The 15,359-nt window shown below is 31.4% G+C and overlaps 1 protein-coding gene and 1 long non-coding RNA gene across 2 annotated transcripts in view; one reads left to right on the top strand and one right to left on the bottom strand.

The window, feature by feature from the left end:
- The window catches only part of LOC129989410 (uncharacterized), a 295,435-nt gene that overhangs the window by 5,911 nt on the left and 274,165 nt on the right, over positions 1–15,359 (bottom strand). The gene's annotated exons all lie outside the window — the stretch shown is intronic.
- Positions 3,879–15,359, top strand: part of LOC129989409 (uncharacterized) — a 92,232-nt gene continuing 80,751 nt past the window's right edge. The window contains exon 1 of the mRNA XM_056097932.1: positions 3,879–4,032. The gene's annotated coding sequence lies outside the window, so the exon portion shown is untranslated. The remainder of the gene's footprint in view (positions 4,033–15,359) is intronic.

The raw sequence follows: 15,359 nt of genomic DNA, 5'->3' as shown, positions 1-15,359 counted from the left end.
GTCTTAGTTTATAGTGACTAATTCTCGATAAAAATTGAAAAGTAATTTTTTTTCGAGCATAATGGTCATCGGAAAGTAAATTCAGTCTTAAAATTGAAAAAAAAAAAAAAAAAATGTTAGTTACAAGTTTAATTTTTACCATTTTTTATAGTTCATTTTATAGGTCTTTTTTACTACCTACAATTTTTTATATAGCAGTTTTCTGGTGACTTATGCTAACAATAAATACTAATTTTATGGGAAGGAAAAAAAAAAAAAACTTTCGAATTCGCCCTTTTTTGGCAAAATGCATTTTTTTTATTCATTTACCAACTATTGATTTTTTTTCAGTTTCTGTAGACTTTTAAAACTCTGCATATGCAAAAATGCATTTAGAAACATACAGCAAGATGGCATTTTCATGTAATATTCATGGACATAATTTAATATCATGTTCATAGATATTTTCATGGAATCATAAAAATAAATAACATATAAAATAGCAAACTGTTCTTTGAAATTCAACTGAAGCTTAGTAATATAAAACTTTAAAAAGCAGAACAAACAAATAAAAATGTTAAAAAAATTTATAACTTTTTTCAACGACATCTTTATTTCCGATAATAAATCAATTTTAAGGCTTAGAATTAATTACCTGAATTAAAATCTCCCCCTGCTTTTGTGCATAATAGAACAAACATTCAATGCAAACAGGAGAAACATCCAACGAACGACAACACAAGAGATGCCCCAACAAATTGCTGAAGATTACAGGTGTATCTTACAAGCCGAAGGCGGCTAATTGCCTTTTCGTCGCCATCTAAATGAGTCAGCTAATGACGCCAGAGAAGTCCTCGTCTCGAAGAATGAGGACAGTGTTTTGAAAGAGGGAAATTGAATTATAGTTCAGGATAGCTTATGCCAGTACATGGATTTAATGAAGGAGAAATAAGCGGCCATTGGTTAATCGTCGATGCTGTTTCACAAAATAGTGGTCGTAATTTCATCCTCAGGCGGTGAGTTGTTTACTCGCAACTGGATTCGTGTCGATTCTGCTGCCGAGTTAATTCCAGTCCTTCCAGTGTGCTTTTGGAATCCCTAAATTATCTGATGGGGAGTTACTTTAATCTTAACTAAAGAAAACAAGTTGTTTAGTTAGCGCAGCTAAAGACGTATGTTAATGCAATTTTCACTGAATTAAATCTCTGAGTTAAACTTGTAATTCATTTTTCTGCTAATAAGAGTGCAATTTGCTCTTTTTCAGAATATGGAAACAATGAGTTATTGTAATGGGGATGCAGTTTAAAGGGAGAGTAATGACTATAAGTGTATAGGGATCTATATAAATTTCTTTAATTTCAATCGCAGAGACGATAATTCCTTTATGTATAATTTGATACGTCTATATATGTCTCTTTTGGTAATGGTAAACAGGAACTCAAAGAATAAGTTTAGATCTGGCGAACGTAAAGGCCGGGCAGCGTGGAACAATGGAACCGGCGCTTATAATCTATTTCTGAGGGTAACTTATCTGACTAGCTCTTTGGAGTTCGATTAACTAAAACATAAAACATAAAGCCCCTTGACATACAAATTCATTGAAATCCCAATTAAATAATAATTTGGGACATTTATAGTTTCTTTTGATTCCTGTAATAATATAAAGGGCATTTGAATTATTGAAGCATTTCTAAGTGATTCTTTTTTCATTTTAAATTACTAAATATTTTCACTTAACTGCATATTTAAAACTTAAATTTCAGTTATTCGATGCATGTGTCAGACACGTTATTGTAATCGAAGGGGTTAAAAAGTTGATTTTTATAGGCAATTAGTTAATGAAATTATTAGTTAAGGATTATTATTCATTCTGAAAGAATGAATAATAATCATATTTTCTTTTCTTATTCATTCTGAAAGTCTTGAAATATTAAATAACTAATTATTTAAGTTTCAATTTTTTTCCCTTCAATAGGAAAAGGTATTCACTGTCCTGATGAAAATGTCGTTATAAAATGCATTTAATTGATCTAGAGTTTAGAAAGAGGAAAAGACTAACAACCATCAGTCAAGCAATCGAATTAATCCGTAAAAATTCGTTCAACTTATTTTTATGTCTGCTTCAGTTTAATTAGTAACATAAAAAACAGAAAATATATTTATTGCTAATATTTATTAAGTCAATAATAATACTTTTGGAACTAAAGCTTTTCTTTAAACGAAGATTTATTTGTCGTTCAATACGATGATTAAGGATTCATTTTTATTTGATTCTAAATTCAGTCACATTTTGGTAAAAATATGAATAACGGATTATTTCTGTTCTCTATTCTTGATTTTAAGAGATTATTCAATTACTGTTTTTGGAAATATTTGAGAGTTTGTATCAATCCTAATTATATTTAGTACAGTTAAATGTATAGACAACATTTATTTGTCCAGTTAGAATATTATTTTGGCATGCTAATTTCTTTCGAAAATCTAAATCCCGCATTTTGATGTTAATGATCAAAATGATTAAAAAAAAAAAATGTGGGAGATTCAAACCTGTAGATAGAAACATCGTAATGTAGCACTGCTTTAGGCTCAGTTGTTTATCTTTATTTTATTTTTAAAATTTATTCTTAATTAATCTTAATTTATTCTTAATTAATCAGCGATAATTTTTAACATAAAAAATTTATTTAATATCGTCTGAAAAGTAAGTTTGAGTTTCGCACAAATAGTCACATGAGTTCCTGAAAGCCACGTTAATTTAGCGAGAAGATTTAAGGTGGGTTCACACGAGGCTTTTTATTGCGCACAATCGTTGTCTTTCTACTGTTGTCCCTCTATTGTCCCCGTGTGAACAGTTGAGACAACGTTGATGGGACAATGGCTAATAGTTGTCCCGACGGGACAACCATTTGCCATTGTCCCGTTGCAGTCACGTGATTTTCCTGAAGTAGGCGTGACCTTCTATTGCGCGCAATAATAAGCCTCGTCTGAACCCACCTTTAGTGCAGTCGTGAGTTTAAAATTCGATATTATGGAAGACGCATCGCTCGTGGTAACTCTTGGTGCACTTAAAACTCCCTTACTCTGTTTGAAAGATATTGCAGTATAGTAATGAGATCTAGAGATCGTAAGTGTGAGATTCGATTTCACTAAAGTTGTACCATGCATGTTGTCTTATTTCACTTTAATTTTCTTACGTCTCTGTGGAAGCCCTTGTAGCATAGTAATAAGATCTGGAGCCACTATCTTAACATGACTTAAAGGTCCAAGTAACTAATAATAGTGGCAACAGATTCAGTTGCACGAAAGATGTTCTGTGCTTGTCCATCTGTTGCGCTCTAATTTCTCGGCTTCTTTTTGGGAGCCATCGAGACTAAGAGGTCAAGTTCTGGGAATTTTAGGCTGGGGATTCGATTCCATCAAAGATGCTGGCAGTGTCATCCTAGGGCACTTTAAACTACTGTTTCTGGACAATCATTTTGCCGTCTGAGCAAGGATCGAAATAGCAAAGTCCTATCTAAAATAGCCCTCGTGTGACTTCAGATCCGAACGTTATTGTATTTGAACGAAATTTCTCTCCAGCAGCTGATCGATTATTTTTGACGTTTATCATTGGTCGGTGTTAATCATTTTAAAATAATTTCTATAATTATTTTCTCCAAAACCTTTCAGCAAGACTTCCTATAAAGTTTCCCATTCACGCATATGCTTCTTCTAGATTCGAATCCAACAATTTATGCTACCAATTTTTATTTAATTCCCATGGTTCTTGAGCGTCCACTTAGCACAATTTTATGGAAAGAAAGAACGGTGAATTATATTGTTGTAGATCTTAATAATGCCACGAAGCTATTTACAGTTTTGAAGTCTTTTTGTATGAATTTATCAGCTCCTTTCACGATTTTGGTAGACCCTGAATGGTTTGAGTTTGATTAAATTTTCTTCGCTGTTTGCAAAAGGGATTTAACATATGTCATTTTTTTGGTATTCAGAAACATGTCGGATCTTTGAGATATTAATAAAGGACGTATATTGAATTCTGGTAAAGAAAGACTGGTAAGTTAATTAATTACCTTGTTTACTTTCTATAACTCTAAGATAATTTCAGAATTTTGAATTTGTTTTCATATTTTAATTACAGCCATGGTTTTCGATTCCTTATTTTTTTTATCAATGTCACTTCATATCAATTTGAAATGTAAATTTTATATATAATCAAATTGATAATTGCTTATTATATTCTGTTCATTGAAGAATTAAATTAAAGCTGTAAAAACGATATATTCAAATAGTAAGAAACTGACAGTTATTTTAAAATGAGATTTTTGGAAATTAAGAATTACTGTGTAGAAAAATTCAAAAAGGAAATTTAATTATAATATTGTATCAATTGAGGGACAAAACCTTACTTAGTTTTGTGTATTGATGTCATAGGTAATTTTTGTTCAAGTAATTTTTGATGTAATACCATTTTGTTCATGTAAAGTGTGATTTAGGTAATTTTAGTTTCTTAATATAGTGTTCCTTATATAATTATAATTTTGCTCCATTTTATTGCATAAGTATACAAAAGTCTCGTTTCAAAAACTTTCATAAGTTTCTGTGATGTCTTCACTAATAACAAGATGTTTTTTTCTTTTGTGTGTGTGTTTGTATGTGTTGGCTCTCTACAGACCAGAACTTAAAACTACCACATTTGACATAAATACACTTGAAAAAGTGGGAGTGTATGTCATACGAGTATGACGTTTAAGTCTGTCACAATTTGATGTTTAAAGGTGTTTTAAGGGAATTGCAAAATCAAGTTATGAGTAAGAGATTTAATTGAAATCAAATAAAGGATTTTCTTGGAGAACAAGGTGTTCGTCGAAGACGACTGATCTGTAAATAAAAACAACTGCTTAATTTATTAAATTTTTATTTCAATATTTAGATTTGAGATGGCAAACTTGTTCGATAAACTCTTTTTTAAATTTGATTATTGTAAGTGTATATGTGGCCGCATTCTATCGCCTAGAAAATATTATTTTGCGTAAAACTAAAATTGATAAGATGTTGAAAGTTGTACAAAAATTCAATTAAAAAAATCTATTTCTCGGTTAATAATAATTCAGTTAAGTATGAATTTAGATGCAAGTAGAATGCAATGCATCAAGTTGAAAGGTAAAAATTTTAAATCCATCTTTGCATTAAAATCTACTATTTCATTAATTTCGCATTATCCCTTTATCTAATTAAATGTTATTTAGTTTGTAAAAGACATTTTGTTTATGTATGAGTAGTGTTTTAACGACTTTATAGAATAATTAAAATATTCATGGATCTTAAGTAATTGTTGCATTGAATTATGGTTTAGAATAATTTTATTTTATAAATTTAAAAAGACTATATCGTATTAACAGCATTCATTAGAATAAATTGTAAGAGATGATTATTGGGGATATGTTGAAATATTAACATTCATAGTTGGTCTATGCGGTACTCATCGAACATTAATTACTGTGTGTTAATCTATAGATAACGATTTCATGGATGTTCTTTAATAATGAATATGAATGGATGTGTCGGCGATCTAAAAGTCACTTTGATTTGGAGCACAAAATTGGCATGTGTATAACTTGAAGGGTGGTATTTTGATTGATTAAAAAATTAAGCGAAATTCTAGCCCTTTTTTGCGATAACTTCCGAACATATTGCAACACAATGGTATTGATATCCCTTTAGAATTAAAAATTCTTTTCTAATGATACTGATTTTTTGGAGTATGTTTCTATTTTTTTCAAATTATTTTATGCATATTTTACACTATGCTTCATTATTAAGGTGAAATTCGAATCATTTTTAATGTTGCTAATATTTGTTTGGTCTTTTTTCCCATTGTTCATGATTAAGTTATAAAGATTCAGCTTAATTTTCCTTGTTTTGAACATGCTTTTGATAAAATTTTTGAAATTTTGTTACAATAATAATGCAGATTTAACTTCAGAATTAATAAAAAATAAAAGTTTTAAAATGCATATATTTTTAAATGCTGCTGTTCTTTTATATTGTATAATTAGATATATAAATATGAAGAAAATTACGGAAATTACGTAGTACTATGAACAGATCAGTAAAAAGCTTCTAAAATGGTACAAATTATGTCTAATGATACTTGAAGTTAGAAAATATTTTGTTGAAGCAGGCATTAAAATCAAATTACTGAAAATTTTAAATCTTTGTAACTATTAATTTCGGCAGTCCTACTGGTTAAGAAAGATAGCAAATTGTAATATAATTTTGTCTAAAGGTTAAAAATACGATTATTGAAACTTGATGGCCTCGGTTATTTCGAGAATGTTATTGAGTACTAAGTCCATAGATTACTTAAGATATCCATTAATTCGAAGTAACTCTCGTATTGAGTAATTGATTTAATTCATAAAAAGTTTGTTAATGTAATAATAAAGTTATAGATTTGAAAATGCAATAATTCGTTACAAGCGTGATGTATCGAATTAAGTTTAGCAATGTGTTATAATTAAGTTTTCACAATGAAATTGATTTCCAAGTCATAAAATGAGAAGTAAACCGCCTGACTGTCATTATAGGGTTAAATGCAAAGTCGATGGTGGGTAACTTAAATGCAAAGTCGATGGTGGGTAACTTAAATGCAAAGTCGATGGTGGGTAACTTAAATGCAAAGTCGATGGTGGGTAACTTAAATGCAAAGTCGATGGTGGGTAACTTAAATGCAAAGTCGATGGTGGGTAACTTAAATGCAAAGTCGATGGTGGGTAACTTAAATGCAAAGTCGATGGTGGGTAACTTAAATGCAAAGTCGATGGTGGGTAACTTAAATGCAAAGTCGATGGTGGGTAACTTAAATGCAAAGTCGATGGTGGGTAACTTAAATGCAAAGTCGATGGTGGGTAACTTAAATGCAAAGTCGATGGTGGGTAACTTAAATGCAAAGTCGATGGTGGGTAACTTAAATGCAAAGTCGATGGTGGGTAACTTAAATGCAAAGTCGATGGTGGGTAACTTAAATGCAAAGTCGATGGTGGGTAACTTAAATGCAAAGTCGATGGTGGGTAACTTAAATGCAAAGTCGATGGTGGGTAACTTAAATGCAAAGTCGATGGTGGGTAACTTAAATGCAAAGTCGATGGTGGGTAACTTAAATGCAAAGTCGATGGTGGGTAACTTAAATGCAAAGTCGATGGTGGGTAACTTAAATGCAAAGTCGATGGTGGGTAACTTAAATGCAAAGTCGATGGTGGGTAACTTAAATGCAAAGTCGATGGTGGGTAACTTAAATGCAAAGTCGATGGTGGGTAACTTAAATGCAAAGTCGATGGTGGGTAACTTAAATGCAAAGTCGATGGTGGGTAACTTAAATGCAAAGTCGATGGTGGGTAACTTAAATGCAAAGTCGATGGTGGGTAACTTAAATGCAAAGTCGATGGTGGGTAACTTAAATGCAAAGTCGATGGTGGGTAACTTAAATGCAAAGTCGATGGTGGGTAACTTAAATGCAAAGTCGATGGTGGGTAACTTAAATGCAAAGTCGATGGTGGGTAACTTAAATGCAAAGTCGATGGTGGGTAACTTAAATGCAAAGTCGATGGTGGGTAACTTAAATGCAAAGTCGATGGTGGGTAACTTAAATTTATGTTAAAATTTATACTGTTAAGCCTACTGATAAGTGCTATTAAACTTATTTAATATAATTTAAGTTTTTAAAAATATCCAATAGCGAATTGAAAAATTCTTCATAGTTGAATTTCGTCGGATGTAGTCTTAAAAATTTGCCTTTGAATGTTAGCTATCCATTTTTATAATTCCATATTATAGGGGAAAAAAAACTTGAATTCTATTCGTACAATAATATTTCACCTTTATAAAAACGATGAAAATTGCTGAAACTTGAAAATCTTTGTACTGAATATATTTTTATTGCAGTATATAAATGAATTCTCTTTACCTATTTTGATGTTTTGACCGTAACAGAATTGATTTGAGTTTCCAATTCTGTATAAGTCTGTCACTACCAAGATTTTTGTATTTTTTGCCAAGCAAAATATTAAAGAATATGTCTGAAGTTTTTAATTCTTTTGGGCAATAGATTATCAGAACTGATTCCAATATGCGAATATTTATCCAAATTTGGAAATTTATTTGCAACTCGACGGGAACTTTGTCTTAAAATGATTGCTGAATGTTTATACTACTTTGTTAAAAAGAATGTTTAGTTACTTAATTCAGCAATATACCATTTATATAGAAATTAATTTGGAAGTTTCTGTAGCTTTTTATCAAGTCTTACGAAAAGTTGAAAGTATTTTATTTAAGTGCTTGTGTGTAATGCAATAAACGCCTGTCCATCCAATTAGAGATTTTAATTGTGAAATTATAATTCAGATATTACCATAGATTTGAAAGATTGCATGGGAAAATAGGCGTTTTGCTAGTTTTTGAATGAAACGAATTGAAATAAATTATTGAATATACTGTCCTATTAATTAATAAAAATTAAAATGATCAGTTTATTAAAAGAAAGCCACTTCCAAGATAGAAGAAAAAATAAATAATTCAATAAAATGTTCGCAGTTTTATTCAAAAAATAGATTAATAGTTTATTAAATTTTCAATGTAATTCTCCTTCTGCCTCGCAGAGAACGTCAGACTAGTATTTCCTTCTTACAATGTCAAACTGCAGTCAAAATTAAAAATGTCAAGTATAAATCCCAGAATTGGATAAGGCTTTGAAAACTCTAGCACTAAAGATTTCAACTTTTCTTGTTTCAAAATGCCGAATTATATCTGTCTTGGTAGGCAATCTTTTATTGTTTATTCTTCAGAACAACCACATTAAACTCTTTGTTAGTTTTGGACATACCGTGATACATCCAGCATTTCTATTAAATAAAAACTGACTAAATACATAAAAGTTCTTATGTTTTGCTAACGATTTTTTTTTCCAACTTCAGTATTTTGGAAAAAGATTACAAAATGAAATATATTTGGTACATGGTGGTATTTGGTGAGATACTAATAGGAAAATATGGAATTTTCAAGATTTTCTTTATTTAAGGTCTGGTATGGGAGGCAAATTGCTTGTAAATTCACCGGATTGTAAATTCCACCTTTTTAGCTAATTGTTTGTAATAATTCTTCATTAAATAAAATAATTTAATTTCAACTCCTAGAATCTTTTTCTAATAATGAACAACGATTTTGATTCGGTGCAAACGATATTAAAGTTAAAAATTTTGCGAATCAGGTGAAAGAAAACCCTCTATCAAAATGTTATTTTTTTTCATTTTGGTTATCAATGAATATTTTTATCTGTAAAGTTTCGAATCTTTTGGTAATTTTAAATTTTTTTATAACGATTATTCAGTAACAATCAAAGACATCCTAAGAGAATTAAGTCATAGGTCATAACTTTAGGATATAATAAAAATATATTTTCAGGATGAATTAATCTGCCAAAAAAGCTTTAATTTTCATTTTGCAAAACTTGGTGCTATTTGTTACCCATCCATCTACCCACTATACAATAAGGCTTTATATTCCCAATTTTCGCAAATCGAGATTCTTAAAATTTCAGATTGAGATTGCCGTTCGTAAAAGGATATTCATAGTAATGTCTTGCATAGCCAATAAAAATCTTCTAAAATGCCTTACGCAGCGTTTGGAAGTCGGCCATTTAATTGGTTACATGTTGTGAAATAAACAACTTAACGAATAAGAGTAGTGTACACTGTGAAGATCAAGATGATTGTGAGTTTCTAAAAAATCAGAAGAAATAAGCATACATTTACCTGATACTGATAATGAAATTAATGATAGTGAAATATTACTAAGACGAAAACGCACTTAGCGACTAATAAGTGATTTCAGTGAATGCTCTGGGGTCAGACGCATCATCAGAAGAATGGATTTGAAAGGAAATAGATAATGTGTTTGAAATAAAAAAAAATGAAGGGAGTGCCTGGCGTAAACACGGAAACTAGGTGCTAATCCAAAGTCATTAGAAGTTTTTGAAGAAATGTTGAATGCGAACCTACGAATTACAATTCTATCCATATCAATAATATAATTTTAATTAACAATATGGAAAAATTATAAAATGAACCAAGTATTCTTAAATAAAAATTAATTCCTTTTTTTCATGCAAAAATTTTCATTATTAAATCCTACTGGAAGTGGTTAAATAATCGAGAAAAAACATTTCGGGCAACACAGTAGCATCCTTATGCAATCAAACTTTAAAAGTATGCACATTCCAAAATTTTTTAAAAAATTATTTATTTTTTTACTTCCTTTTGCGAAAAACAGTCATTATTCTAAGAAAAAGAGAGATTTTCTTTTTCTTGACATCAATATTCGTTTGTAGAAGAAAACAAATATTGGATTTTCTTTCGCGTTTCACTTCTAGACGTCTAGTTAGAGAACTAAAACTAAATTTTTGTTCTCTTTTTGACGGAAGATTATAGAGAAGATTTGGAAGTAATTTCATATTTCATCTACAAACCATACTAAAAGTGAGTGCTCAGCAATTGAGGGGATTTATTTCTCTTTTTATTTCTTTCCTTTCTCGAAGAGCGCCTCTTTTCGGCATTTTTCTTTCATCTAAAGAACTCAACATATCAGCTTTATCTTCAATAAAAATAGAGATGAACAGAAATATTTATTGATCCGGTTTTCGGTTGTTAGTTGAAAAAGTTTTTCAATGTCGGATTTTTTTTCTCTCTTTATCATTTTATGAAATGCAGTTCCAGCGAATTCCATATATTTTATTTCGGAATTGTGTGTCAGAATTCAAAGTAATTTCAAATTAGTTATAATTAAATTTTTAGCAATCAAATTAGCATGACATGTAGATATTTTTAGAATTATAAATGCAAATGATATTGCAGCTTTAAATATTTACCTTTAATGGTGAGGCTTTCCTGTATATGTAGTATAGAGAAAGTATAGAAATCTTCGAAAAATTCGAAATCGAAATTTTGACGGATTTTCACGTTTTAGACCATGTTGAGTTCGTAAAACATATTTTCAGAAAATGTCCTGTCTTTGACAAAGATAACTCAAAAACACTTTGAGCTAAATAGTTGAAATTTGGTATTTGCTCTATACACCAAATTTGCAGATTTCCATCAAATTTTGAGTAAAATTTGTTCAAAGGAAGTCTGGCTATCCGGCTGCTCGAATGTAATATAACACGATAATTACAAAACGAAGAAAGCTGGATAGATACGATTCCGTACGAAGATTTAACATCCATAGAATAGATACGTATCATATTTTGAGCCAAATCCAACTAAGGGTTGATTGTCTGTTGGTCTTTACTTTCAGAAACATGTAAGCGCTGTAATTCAAAAACGGAATTTCTTAAAAATTAGGTATGAGATCTTGTGACTTCCAGTGCAATTCTGTGTCAAATCTTTGTTTCAATCGATTGAAAAAAACGTGTCTAAAATAAAAATTCGATTTTTGGATATTATGAATGCATATCAGGAATTTATCGCCAAATAACTCGCCAAGGTTGACATAATGGAACCATTAAAAATACTATGCAACTATACGCCAATCCCATGTAAGGCGTATTCTACCAAGACAAGTTTATTAGTGAGTGCGCAAAGATGTTTTAGGAATGACTCTATGGTTTTAGTGCTTTAATCCATTTCATCATCTTCAATCAATTTCACTTTATTTTTATTGCAGATATTGCGTAAATAATAAACTTGCATTGTAGCTTTATATTACTTTTTATTTTACGAATTTTTTTTCATTCTAGCTAAATTTTTTATTAAATTCTAATCCTCTTGGGATCGGTGCATTATTTTGGTTGTTTTATTATAGCTTCGTAGCTCCTATACGTGATCTTATCTTTACAGTTGAAATTGCCGATAATTCTTAAACTACTTCTTATACTTCCTGTCAAATATCAATTATCTACATTATTGTTAAGTAATATCCAGCTTGTGTCTTTTGTATTCAACATTCATAATGTAATGGTAGTGTTATATTTTCATCTAATCATAATAATGCTCGGAGGTGAAGAGCCATTTAATGCTCGCACTCCGTCAACCTTGGAACATTTCTTACAACTAACCATTGTGGTCTAGTAGTAAGAATTGAACTACAGGACTAAGGCTTGGAGATGATGGAACTTCATCATCGCGATGCATCGTCCAACATGTATCGATATTTTCGATATATCGTGATTTTATTATTTATTGCTATTATAAATATCATCTCTTAACATATTGACTAATCAAATTCACCCAAAAGAAATTTTAATTTTATGTAATTACAATATTCGTGCTTTTTTTTCCTGTAAAAAGGAGTAGAAAATGATTGTTAAAATCTCTTCTATAAAGTGTGTCAGTATCAAAGCATTGCTTGGATTTTAAAATTGATCATAGTCCATATTTTCAAAATATGATAATTTTTAAAATTTCACCTTGTTTGCTGTTGATTAAGAAAACGTCAGACTTCTTTCGTTCTTCACTTAAAAAATGGCAACGATTTCAACAAGTAAAATTAAATAATTTTTTTAAAAACTTGTATGCGGAAGTTAAATGTTTGCTGGTTCTTTTAAAAGTTTTTCCGAAAAGCAACTTACTCTTATATACAAGAGCCAAATCGGATTTCTACCTCATTTCATACTGAGATCTTCTAAGCTCGTTTTGATCAACAGCAATACTTCAATGTTGATCATGAGTTATGGATTCTTTAGATATCACAAGCTGACTATTCCGACGGGTCCTGAGGCAAACGGAAGAATCTGAATGATCGGACTGCCGTGACAGCTTTGACGGGGACTGAGGTTGAGTCTTCAGGATCATCATCGGCCGCGATACAACTCCTCCCATCGGAAGTAAGTTCTGTCATGAGTAGGGAATAGCCGACCCTACACAATTTCTGTAGCTACCTGCGTCGCACCGGTATGGTTTTGAACTACCATATCGGAAGCTTTTCATCTCCATTTTTGAGGTTTGTAATCCCCATTGATGAGTTAATTATATGTCGTTTATATGAGTTGGTTTATATTGTTACAAACTTGTAGTGTTGCTTCCCAGCATGGCTAGTTCAATCACTACATAGACCGTTTTACGATCAGCTTTGTTTGGGTGCTGATCGGGTGCCGCGTCAATGATCTCAGAGTTTGACGACAAACTTGGTGACGAATTTGGCGCAAAATAGATATTATTGGAAACTTCGAGAATTTTAGCAATTAAGCCAATAGAAATCGAGATACACCTGATTGGTCCAGAACCTTCTCACCCTGCCTCCAGGGAACTATAAAAGGCCGGCAGTCTCAAGCTGCCATCAGTCAGTAGGAGTCGAAGGCAGGTATCGAGTCGTGGAGAGGATAACGAAGCAACAAGCGTTGTGTGGAGCCCAAGCTATTGCTGAACTGAGCTGTGTGCCGAGTTCTAGTGTTTATTGTGGAAGCAGCGTCGAGTCCTGTGAGGAGTAGCCTGTCGTATAGTAGTGTGTCAGCAGTTGGATACGGCTAAAGCGAGGAGAAGGTGGAGAATTGGAGACGTTTGGAGAGATTATAGAGTGAAGCTATGTAGATTCCCTCCTTCTGCTGAATTCTGTCTGGCCACTTTGTGTGTTGTGGTTGTTATTGCTACCGATTACTACTTGTAGGCTACTGTGTGTTGTTGTGCGTGATGCAGTGAGCTGTCCTCGCACGCAGCGAGCTGTTCGTCTCGGCTATATATTTGTCATCTTTTATGAATGTCCATGTTAATAAAAGTCGTCTTCTTTCGTTAGTGAGGTCTGCTGATTGTTTTCACACCATGAACCCATTACAAGCGAATCCAGTGTAATCCAGTGGAATTGAAATTTCGTAACAATATGTTAATGTTGTTCACATGTTGTTTTGTGTTAACCCATCTGATGTTGACCTGAGACTCGTTAGATATGCCATACCAAATGTGATTAGAATTACCAAGATAATAAGTTATAAATTTCCATTTTTAACAGGGGTGTGGCAGGTGCATTGCTCTTGCGTTTTGATGTTATTTCAATTTTTTTTACATTCTTTTGGGTATCTACTATGATGATTTTCATGACACATTATGAAAATCATTCTAGTAAGATCTCAATTTCAGCTGAGTCCTACAACTACTCTTTGGACAATTTTGATGCGAAAACAACATACCAAAATCTATTTGTGTAGCTTGAGTATCGAGTTAATGTGTTATTTATAAATAAATTTCAAAAATGGATTTTTAAGCCTCGGCTAGGGACATTTGAACATGATGATTTGTCAAAGTTTCGAAGTCGAATTTTTTTTGAATAACTCCCTTTTATTATGCGAATGAGAAATTAAAAAAGTGCATATTACGTCAGATAATCAACAAAGCTTGTGTTCACAAATTTAGTTTTCGATTAGCGATTATTCTTTCTGTAACGTCATTTAAATAATTAGTCTATATATTTCTTTAAAACCTTTAGAGTTCTTGAAAACAAAATTCGCATTCTAAATAGTTTGACTTAAAACAGGCAGCAAATTTCTTTTATATCATAAATTCAATTTTATTCGAAATACTTAGAATGAATTATTTTATAATCACTTTAATTTGAACATCTGAGTCGAGTGGAGTTTGGGTTTTTCCACTCTTTTCTGCTTGAAATGTCTGTAAATTTAATTGCTCAATGTGAACCTGCAATATCGCATGAAAATGACACTGATAAGGTAAATGGTTTATCAGCTAAATTTCGATAAAATCTTTTTCATGAGCATATATAAGTTTTGAATACATTTTTTCCCTTCTTCTATATAGCTGTGGTGAGCATGGCGTTTGAATTTCTGGCCCCGATTTCAGCAAAAATCTTCTAACACAACTAAATATTGAATATTCTGCTTAATCATAATGATAAGAATAAATCTGATTTAAAATTAATCCCTTCCCAGCCTTTCACTGAAAAGGCATTATAATATAATTAAACTCCGGATTCATCGCATACGACAAATAAGCTAAATCTTTAGAATTTTTTTTTTATCGTCTGTATTACTGACCGTGAGCTAAAATATGTGAAAGGCAAACGAATCCACAAAAATTATTCTTTTTTTGCCAAAAGAAAGTTAATATTTCTTTCCAAAAACGATCTCCGAAAACGCATCGCTGGATTCTTTTTCCACAAATTGTCAACTTTCGTTATTATGACTGCGACCGTGCTCATCAGCAAGCGGCTTAGCAGTAACTCGAGGAAAGCAGAACCTAATATATAAAAACAATAAAGAAAAAAACAACAGGAGACAAAACGAGTTTTCCCCCAGAAAGGCTTTATGTACCCTTTGGGATGTAAGATTACTGAATCAGCGAAAATAACACTATAAAAAATGGGGGAATAACAGTTGTCTTATAAAC

The sequence above is a fragment of the Argiope bruennichi genome, chromosome 10 (assembly GCF_947563725.1).
Source record: "Argiope bruennichi chromosome 10, qqArgBrue1.1, whole genome shotgun sequence".
NCBI classification, from domain to species: Eukaryota; Metazoa; Arthropoda; class Arachnida; order Araneae; family Araneidae; genus Argiope; species Argiope bruennichi.
Note: the sequence above shows the minus strand (reverse complement) of the source record. Positions and strands in the feature narration are given on the sequence as shown.